Source organism: Odocoileus virginianus, chromosome 3 (genome assembly GCF_023699985.2).
Source record: "Odocoileus virginianus isolate 20LAN1187 ecotype Illinois chromosome 3, Ovbor_1.2, whole genome shotgun sequence".
NCBI lineage: Eukaryota > Metazoa > Chordata > Mammalia > Artiodactyla > Cervidae > Odocoileus > Odocoileus virginianus.
The window spans coordinates 8,463,174-8,472,791 of record NC_069676.1 but is presented as its reverse complement, the minus strand read 5'-3'; the positions used below and the strand labels follow the sequence as shown (position 1 = coordinate 8,472,791).

Below are 9,618 nucleotides of genomic sequence, written 5' to 3'. Positions count from 1 at the left end.
ATCCTTTTTAAAGACAATATGTTAAATAAACATATTGCCAGCTATATGAAAACAGCTACTAGACAAGCACCCAGATGACCCAAGCCCATGAGGTCCCCCTTTAGAAAGCCCTGAGTAAATAGATAACTGAACTCGAGTGCCTGCTTTTCCTTGGTGATGCCCTCATTCCACCTTATGTATTCATCATTAAATAGTGAACTAGAAGAATCCTAGCCACTTTACCGTTGGAACTCAATAAAGCACAGCCCCTCCCCCCCCAGTTGGATCTTTCTCTCCATCTGTCTATCTACCTAATACTTAAGTACATAAATCTCAGTCATGCTGTGTACCTTCCAGGATTTGTTATTATTATATTTTTTCAGTTCTCCAATAGATATTCCTGAGGTTTTGTTCAGTTGCTGAGTCCAACTCTTTGCAACCCCATGAACTGCAGTGCACCAGGCTTCCCTGTCCTTCACTATCTCCCAGAGTTTGCTCAAACTCATGTCTATGGAGTCAGTGATGTCATCCAACCACATCTCATCCTCTGTCTCCCCCTTCTCCTCTTGTGCTTGGGCTTACTCTCAATCGTGTCCCTTTCCCAGCATTAGAGTCTTTTCCAATGAGCTGGCTCTTTGCATCAGGTGGCCAAAGGATTGGAGCTTCAGGATCAGTCCTTGCAGTGAATACTCAGGGTTGATTTCCTTTAGGAGTGACTGGTTTTATCTCCTTGCAGTCAAAGGAACTCTCAAGAATCTTCTCCAGTACCACAGTTCAAAAGCATCAATTCTTTGGCACTCAGCTTTCTTTATAGTCCAACTCTGACATCCATACATGACCACTGGAAAAACCATAGCCTTGACTAGATGGACCTTTGTCAGCAAAGTAATGTCTCTGCTTTTTAATATGCTATCTAGGTTGGTCATAACTTTTCTTCCAAGGAGTAAGTGTCTTAATTTCATGGCTGCAATCATCATCTGCAGTGATTTTGGAGCCCCCCAAAATAAAGTATCTCACTGTTTCCACTGTTTCCCCATCTATTTGCCACGAAGTGATGGGACCAGGTGCCATGATCTTAGTTTTCTGAACTTTGAGCTTTAAGCCAACTTTTTCACTCTCCTCTTTCACTTTTATCAAGAGGCTTTTTAGTTCCTCTTCACTTTCTGCCATAACGGTGGTGTCATCTGCATATCTGAGGTTATTGATATTTCTGCTGACAATCTTGATTCCAGCCTGTGCTTCCTCCAGCCCAGCGTTTCTCATGATGTACTTTGCATATAAGTTAAATAAGCAGGGTGACAATATATAGCCTTGACATACTCCTTTTCCTATTTGGAACTAGTCTGTTGTTCCATGTCCAGTTCTAACTGTTGCTTCCTGACCTGGATACAGTTTTTTCAAGAGGCAGGTCAGGTGGTCTGGTATTCCCAACTCTTTCACAAGTCATGTCCAACTCTTTGTGGCCCCATGGACTGTAGCCTACCATGCTCCTTCGTCCATGGGATTTTCCAGGCAAGAGACTGGAGTGAGTTGCCATTTCCTTCTCTAGAGGATCTTCCCAACCCAAGGATCGAACCTGGGTCTCCCGCATTGTAGGCAGAGGCTTTACCGTCTGAGCCACAATGGAAGTCCTTCTCTTTCACAAAGGGAGGGGCAAATTGTGTAGAGGACTTGAGTACAAACAAAAGGAAATTCCAGGAAATAAGCAGAAAGAGCAAATTGTATTTCAACAATCTCATCAAAACATAGAAATTTCTGGCTCTTAGAGTCTTAGAACCCTTAAATCATGGTTATTTCATCAGCTCCAGGACAACTGGCTTTTATAAAACTGCCATCTCATTGATTCTTTTCAGAGCCCTCTTTATATCTTTGTTCCTCAGACTATCGATGAAGGGATTTACCATGGGTGTGACCACAGTGTACATCACTGAGGCTGTTGCACTTGAGTGTGAGTTGTGAGTAGCTGCTGAGACAAGGTACACTCCTAGGCATGTACAATAAAATAAGGAGACAATGGAGAACTGAGATGCACAAGTGGAAAATGCTTTATACTTCCCCTGAGCTGATGAGATTCCTTTTATGGAGGAAACTATCTTAGAGTTTGAATAAAGAATCCCATTGTTGGAACCACCACCCAACATTACAGCCGCAAAATACATCACCATAACATTAAGAAAAGTGTCCAAACAAGCAAATTGAACCACATGATTAATTTCACAGAAAAAGTGGTAGATTTCAAAGTCTGTACAGGACAGCCACAACACCATTTAACTTTGTAACAAGGAATTCAGGACACTCATCACCCAGGACATCAGTACCAGCAGTTCAAAGAGCCGTGGGTTCGTGATGACTGTAGTGCATAGGGTGGCAGATGGCAACAAAGGCCATCACATAGGCCATCACAGCAAGGAGAAAATTGTCCAATCCAACAAAGAGTAGGAAAAAGTTTATCTTGGTGATGCAGCCTTCATAAGTTATCATTTTGTTTTCTGTCTGTATATTATTCAGCATCTTTGGAATGGAGGTGGAGATGAAACAGACATCTACAAAAGACAGGTTGGAGAGGGAGAAGTACATGGGAGTGTAGAAATGGAAGTCTAGGCTGATAGCCAGGATGCTTAGAGCAGGTTTCCAAATACAGTGATCAGGTACATGTGGAGGAAAAGCTCAAATATGAGAGGTTGCAGCTCTGGTTTCTTTTATAATCCCAGGAGAAGAAATTCTATAATTTGCATATCATTCCCTGGTTTCATGTGGTGAATTTGACTACCTAGAAACACAGAATAGTATAGTTTTCTCAAAAATTGGCATTGCAAACACAGCTGAAATTCTACAACTCATATTTTGCACTCAAAAACTCAATATCCATAGTTTTCAATGAAAGTTCCATGTCAAGGGATTATCCATGCCATCTCTGAATAGGACTTCCTATTCACACTTAGCTGTTTCCCATACCAGTTCAGTGATAAATCCAGAGTGCAGTATATCATGTCAGTGTATCATGTTCAGCTCTGTGTTTGTGAGTGTGTGTGCATGTGCACATGCGTGTATGTTGTCATGTGCAAACATGTAATGTGAATTGTGCACCCATGCTGGATCACAGGTAAAAGGTATGTTTTGCTATGGGACACAGTCCAAAATCTTTCTAATCAGTTGCAGTAATTGCAAGAATAGTTTTCAGAAAAGACCAGTACCTGCTGAGGGAAAAGCAATGTGAATTAAGAGTTCAGCAGAAGAGACAGGTTGCAGAGAGAACAAGCAGTAAGGTGTTCAGACTCAAGAGACCACATCTTCTTTCTCCATTAAAATGTGAGACCCGGATGGGCGGGACCCCATCTGCTTTATTCACTCTGTGGTTTCATCAATATGGGCCTTAATATAGAAATAAATTTCTAGAAAATGGAATTTATAAATAAAAAGACTAGCATGGGGGATAAAACCAGGTTAAACATACCCAATTGAAAACAACTTGGTTAAACAAAATTGAATGAAAAAGCAAGATGAAAAGCAAGATGAAAAAGCAAGACGAATGAATTGGTGAAAAAGCAAGATGAATAAAGGAAAATATAAAATAACAATAGTCACATTAACACAGGCTTTAAATATAAATTAAATAGAAAATAAAAGTAACAAAGACTATGAAATGTAATTGTAAAATTGTGTGGGAAGCAGTAACTAACATTCTAATTTTAACCTAAATAGACATATATGGGCTTAAACTTGATTATGAGGAAGATGAAGTTATCTTCATCTTTGAAGATGAAAAGCAAAAGCAAAAGTCAAAAGCAAAAGTGTGTATTCCACAAGAGGTCAGCAAATGATGGAAGTTTTAAAAATAGATCTAACCACTAAAGGCAAAAGTTTGCATTGCTGCTAAAACATATGAAATAAGATGTCAGTTCATATTAAAAGATGATTTATTACTCATACAGATGAGGAGAACATTCTGTTTAAGATGCAATGGGAGGGAGAACAAAATGCAACCAAATATTAGATCTGATCACACCTATAAACTCTCACACACCCCAGCAAATACATTAAACAAAAATACACACATAAAAAAATTAAATATCCATCTTTCTAAATTCCATATATATGTAATATCAAATAGCAAATTCCTTTGAAAGATTGTAATTTTTTGTTTGAAAGAATGCAATAAAAATAAGAATAAAGAGAAATTGGGATATAGAATTCAGGGATGCAAGGGGAAGTGGTTGCAGCTTAGAGAAGTTTGGGGTGAAATGGTGTCATAGAAATGATATCTGACATATTTCTCTAGGGCTTCCCAGGTGAAAAGTGAAAGTGAAAGTCATGTCAGACTCTTTGCTACCCTGTGGGCTGTAGCCTACCAGGCTCCTCTGTCCATGGGATTCTCCATAAAAGAATACTGGAGTGGGTTGCCATTTCCTTCTCCAGGGATCTTACCAACCCAGGGATCTACCTAGGTCTCCCACCTTGCAGGCAAACACTTTATCCTCTGAGCCACCAAGGAAGCCCTTTGCTAGTGGTAAAAAATCCACCAGCAGGAGAGGTAAGAGACATGAGTTTGATCCTTGGATCAGGAAGATCCCCTGGAAGAGGAAATGGCAGTCCACTCCAGTACCCTTGTTGGCAGAATCCCATGGACAGAGGAGCCTGGTGGGCTACAGTCTGTGGGGTCACAAAAAGTTGGAGATGACTGAGAATCTGAGCACATTTCTCTAGTTTTAGCACAGAAATCTTGTCAAAGCATTAAAAATACATCTCATCCTCCCCTTCCTCCATATATTGGAGTGAAGTTCCTGGCTTTTTCTCTGAGAGCTGGAGATGAAATAAACTATGAAGGAAATGATATGAACAGAAAAGAAAATAAATAAAAACACTCAGATTGCAGTATATAAAGCAAAGAATGTGCATAGACAATTTTCAGTATTAAAAAATGGCTAATAAACCCCAAAATATATTTGGTCTCTCACTTAATGAAATAATTGCAAAGTTAAGCCCTGTACCATATGCCTGCTTGCATATGAAATGCAATTTTTCAAGTAAATATGCAGTGTTAGAGACGACTCTGTGAAATATGTGTCTCAAGAACTGTAGTTACAAGGCAGCAGCTATGTCCATTGATTTGATGTTCATATATATCCCATCTTAAAATCAAAAGTATACAAATAAAATATAATCACTTCACTGAAAAATGTTTCTCACCTAATAGTTTATTTTTCTGCTTCCCTAATTGCTCATCTCCTTGGAAATGTTCAAATTTTACTGATAACACTACGTTTCCCATTTGAGTCTCTTTCAACTAAATTTTCATTCTCAAACTTAACTGTCAACAGTAGTCCTTGAATTTCTGAATCCAATAGACACTTCTCTATTCAACTTATTAAATATATTGATTCTGAATTGATTATTTCACCAGGTAAACAAACATGGAGATCTCTCCATTCTAAGCCAGGTGTTTAGGTTTTCAGGTAACCTCGGGTGCTTATTCTTGGATTTCATTCTCTTTTTCTTCTGCAGTATCAACTGGCGTCTTTAAAAAAATAATTAATTAATTTTAATTGGAGGCTAGTTACTTCACAGTATTGTGGTGGTTTTTGCCATACATTGACATGATTCAGCCATGGGTGTACATGTGTGTCTTGTAGCCACCTGGATGGTAACTCAGAGTTTGAACTATGTGTGGAAGTTCAAATTCCTCACTGGATGGTTAATGATGGAGACTGAAGCATTGTCTTCAGCAAGAGACCAGGAAGGAGTGAAACAGAGCCAGAACTAGGAATCCAGATGCAAAAGCCATGACCACTCCAGCTCAAGGTGGAATTTGACCACCTGATGGGAAGACATCAGACATTACAACAGTGGAGATATTTGCAGCTCTATATATCATTTATCTGCTCACCACATCTGCTCATTAACACATTTTTCACTGTTACTCTAACCCATGGGAACTGGTCTGGATAAAACAGGAATTTTTTCCTGCTGATTTGCACTTCCCAAGAGATGAGCTTAGATATCAGGTGTATTTAATTCTTATTATCAACACTACTCCATCAACACTTCTGGTTTCCAGTTAACATTTGAACTTTTTACAAAACTGTGAGACCAAGTTTTCTCCAAATCTATGGCTGAGGAACCTGACTAATTCACTTGAATCTCAAAAGGATTGACTTGCGGTGGGAACACAGCCCCCCAATACCACCAGAAATTTACTATTTCTTCTTTAATAAATTAGTGAACTGTGTTCCTTTTCTATAAAAACCATAGGTAAAAATAATCTTTGATTTCATAATGCTTTTGACACATCAATTAGGAGTTCCATCCTTTTATTACAAATGAAAAGCTGGCATTTTCTCTTGTTTATGAAACATTTATGAAAAATTATAAGAGAAAAGTTTAGATCATTTAATATATGGTGGGCTGGGCTTAGAATCTTACACATATTGTCCCATTTATTTTTTGCAGATGTCCATCCTATGAGGGCTGCACAATTATGACCTTCCTTCTCAGTTTTCAGAATTAGGTGACTTTCCCAAAGTTGTTGCTATTGTTGTTCAGTCGCTCAGTAATGTCTGACTCTTTGAGACCCCACAGACGCACGCAGGCTTCCCTGTCCTCTACTATCTCCCAGAGTTTGCTCAAATTCCTGCCCATTGAGTTGATGGTGCCATCCAACCATCTCGTCCTCTATAGTCCCCTTCTCCTCCTGTCCTCAATCTGTCCCAGCATCATGGTCTTTCCAATGAGTTGGCTCTTCCCATCAGGTGGCCAAAGTATTGGAGCTTCAGCTTTAACATCAGTCCTTTCAATGAATATTCAGGGTTGATTTCCTTTAGGATTGACTTAATCCTAAGATTTTTTTTTTAATCCTAAGGTTTTAAGATTTAAAACAAAGTTTAATCTCTTTCCTGTTCAAGGAACTCTCAAGAGTCTTCTCCAGCACCACAACTGAAAGGCCCAAGTTTAGAAGCTGATTAAGGTGTGTGCTTTGATTATTACACAATCTATTTCTAGTTCTCTTGCTTTAGGCGAGTGGTTCTAAATCAGAGATGACTTTGCCTCCAGAGGTCCCTTGGCAATATCTGGAGAAAGTTTTGGTTGTTATATCTGGGGAAGTGCTACTGGCATGTGGTGCGATGAGACCAGGGAAGCAGTCCAGCAAACTGCACAACACAGGACAGCCCTCATTATAGGGAATTATCCAGTGCAAATGTCAATAGTGGTGAGGGTGACAAACACTTTTTTAAACAAGCAGTTCTCCAACATCAATGTGTATATGAATCACCAGGGCATAGTATTTAAATACAGATTTTGATTTGACAGGACTAGGGTGTCACAGAAATTCTGCATTTATAATAATCTCCCAGACGTTGTTGATGTTGCAGGTCCTGTTCTGTGGATCACTCTGTGAGGATCAAGACTGTGGTCCAGTATTAAGAGTCAGGTTTAGGTAGGTTAAGCTCTTTTCCATCAAGAATTTTCCTCCCCACCTCATGTCTGATGTAAATGGTGGACTCAATCATTCAACTTCTGCATACACAAGTTTACATGAGCTTCTTGAGTGTTTCCCTCTTTACAGGAAATAAACCTTTCTGGCATTTGTTTCCTTATCTATAAACTGGGGAAATGCTGCCTAAAGAGTTGAGAGGTTGATAATATTGTCGAGCTCACAGGAAATTACCTGGCACAGAGAAGGTACAGATCAACAAGCAGCTGCAATAACTATGTCTGAGCTCCACATTTACTAAGATCACTGGGACTCCAGAAAATCTACTGGGATAAGAAGTGAGTCCAGGATTACCTCATCTAGGAGACAGAGGCACCATCTTAAAGATCTCCTAGGGTCCCATGCAGGGAGCAGAGAGCTTTAAGAGCCACCATTACATGCTTTGTTCTATGTAGGGACATAAACTCAGAGCCCATCATGCCAACTTTGTACCAGTTCAGTTAAGAAAAATTTAGACTCTTTCAAGCTTTTTTAACTTTGCTTCTGTAATCTACTCATATGTGTCTAGGCTATGATTGCCCCTCTACGGTCGTGAGGGCTGGACCTTAAGGAAGGCAGAATGCCAAAGAATTAATGCCTTTTATCTGCCGTGCTGGAGAAGACTCTTGAGAGTTGCTTGAACAGCAAGGAGATCAAACCAGTCAATCTTAAGGGAAATCAACCCTGAATACTCACTGGAAGGACTGATGCTGAAACTAAGCTCCAGTATTTTGGTCAACTGATTCAAATAGCTGACCCTTTGGAAAAGCCCCTGATGCTTGCAAAGATTGAGGGCAGAAGGAGAAGAGGGCATCAGAGGATGAGATGGCTAGTTGGCATAGTGAGGCAATGGTTGTGAACTTGGGCAAACTTCGTGAGATGGTGAGGGAGGCCTGGCATGTTGTTGTCCATGGGGTCACAAAGAGTTGGACATGGCTAAGTAGCTGAACAACATGTGTAAAGCTCATATTCCTTGGTGAATTATAGTTTCCACCAGCCCTTCTTATCTTCCTTTGTTGCAAGTCTGTATTATAGAATTTATAAACATTTGATACCAATAGGAGTATGAAATGTTTGTTTGTTTGTTTCTTCCCCAAGTTGAATTTGTCTTCAGTTCAGTTCAGTTCAGTCACTCAGTCATGTCCTACTCTTTGTGACCCCATGAATAGCAGCATGCCAGGCCTCCCTGTCCATCACCAACTCCCGGAGTTTACTCAAACTCATGCCCATCGAGTCGGTGATGCCATCCAGCCATCTCATCCTCTGTCATCCCTTTCTCCTCCTGCCCCCAATCCCTCCCAGCATTAGGGTCTTGTCCAGTGAGTCAAGTCTTCACATGAGGTGGCCAAAGTATTGGAGTTTCAGTTTCAGCATCAGTCCTTCCAATGAACATCCAGGACTGATCTCCTTTAGGATGGACTAGTTGGATCTCCTTGCAGTCCAAGGGACTCTCAAGAGTCTTCTCCAACACCACAGTTCAAAAGCATCAACTTTTCAGTGCTCAGCTTTCTTCACAGTCCAACTCTCACATCCATACATAACCACTGGAAAAAACCATAGCCTTGACTAGACGGACCTTTGTTGGCAAAGTAATGTCTCTGCTTTTTAATATGCTATCTAGGTTGGTCATAACTTTCCTTCCAAGGAGTAAGCATCTTTTAATTTCATGGCTGCAATCACCATCTGCAGTGATTCTTCACAGTTTGAGATTTACCTCCTCATTACCTTAGGAAATCTTACTCACCCACCCATTGCTCTGAGATTTGAAAGTGTGGGAGGAGTGCATGTCACCACTCTTCAGCTTTGAACTTGGACATGTGACATCCGTGAGTTTGTGGAATGTGGGCAGAGTTGACATGCTTGGTGTCTAAGGAGAAGTTGTAAGAAGCTTTGTAGGAGTCCATGAGTGCTCAGTCACTAAGTCATGTCCAACTTTTTGCAACCTTGTAGGCGTACCCACCAGACTCTCCTGTCCATGGGATTTTCCAGCCAACAATACTGCAGTGGGTTGCCATTTCCTCCTCCAGGGAATCTTCCTTATTAATGGATTGAAACTGTGTCTCCTGCATCTTCTGAACTGGCAGGATTCTTTACCACTGAGCCACCTGGGAAACCTGTGTGAGATTACTTCCTTTCTATTACTGTCCCTCTCCATCATGAGAATGGGCATC

General features: G+C 40.4%; 1 pseudogene; it reads right to left on the bottom strand.

Annotated features, from left to right (window-relative positions):
- Positions 1-1,799: 1,799 nt before the first annotated feature.
- LOC110122017 (olfactory receptor 1571-like) lies at positions 1,800-9,305 on the bottom strand (annotated as a pseudogene).
- Between the last annotated feature and the right edge of the window lie 313 nt (positions 9,306-9,618).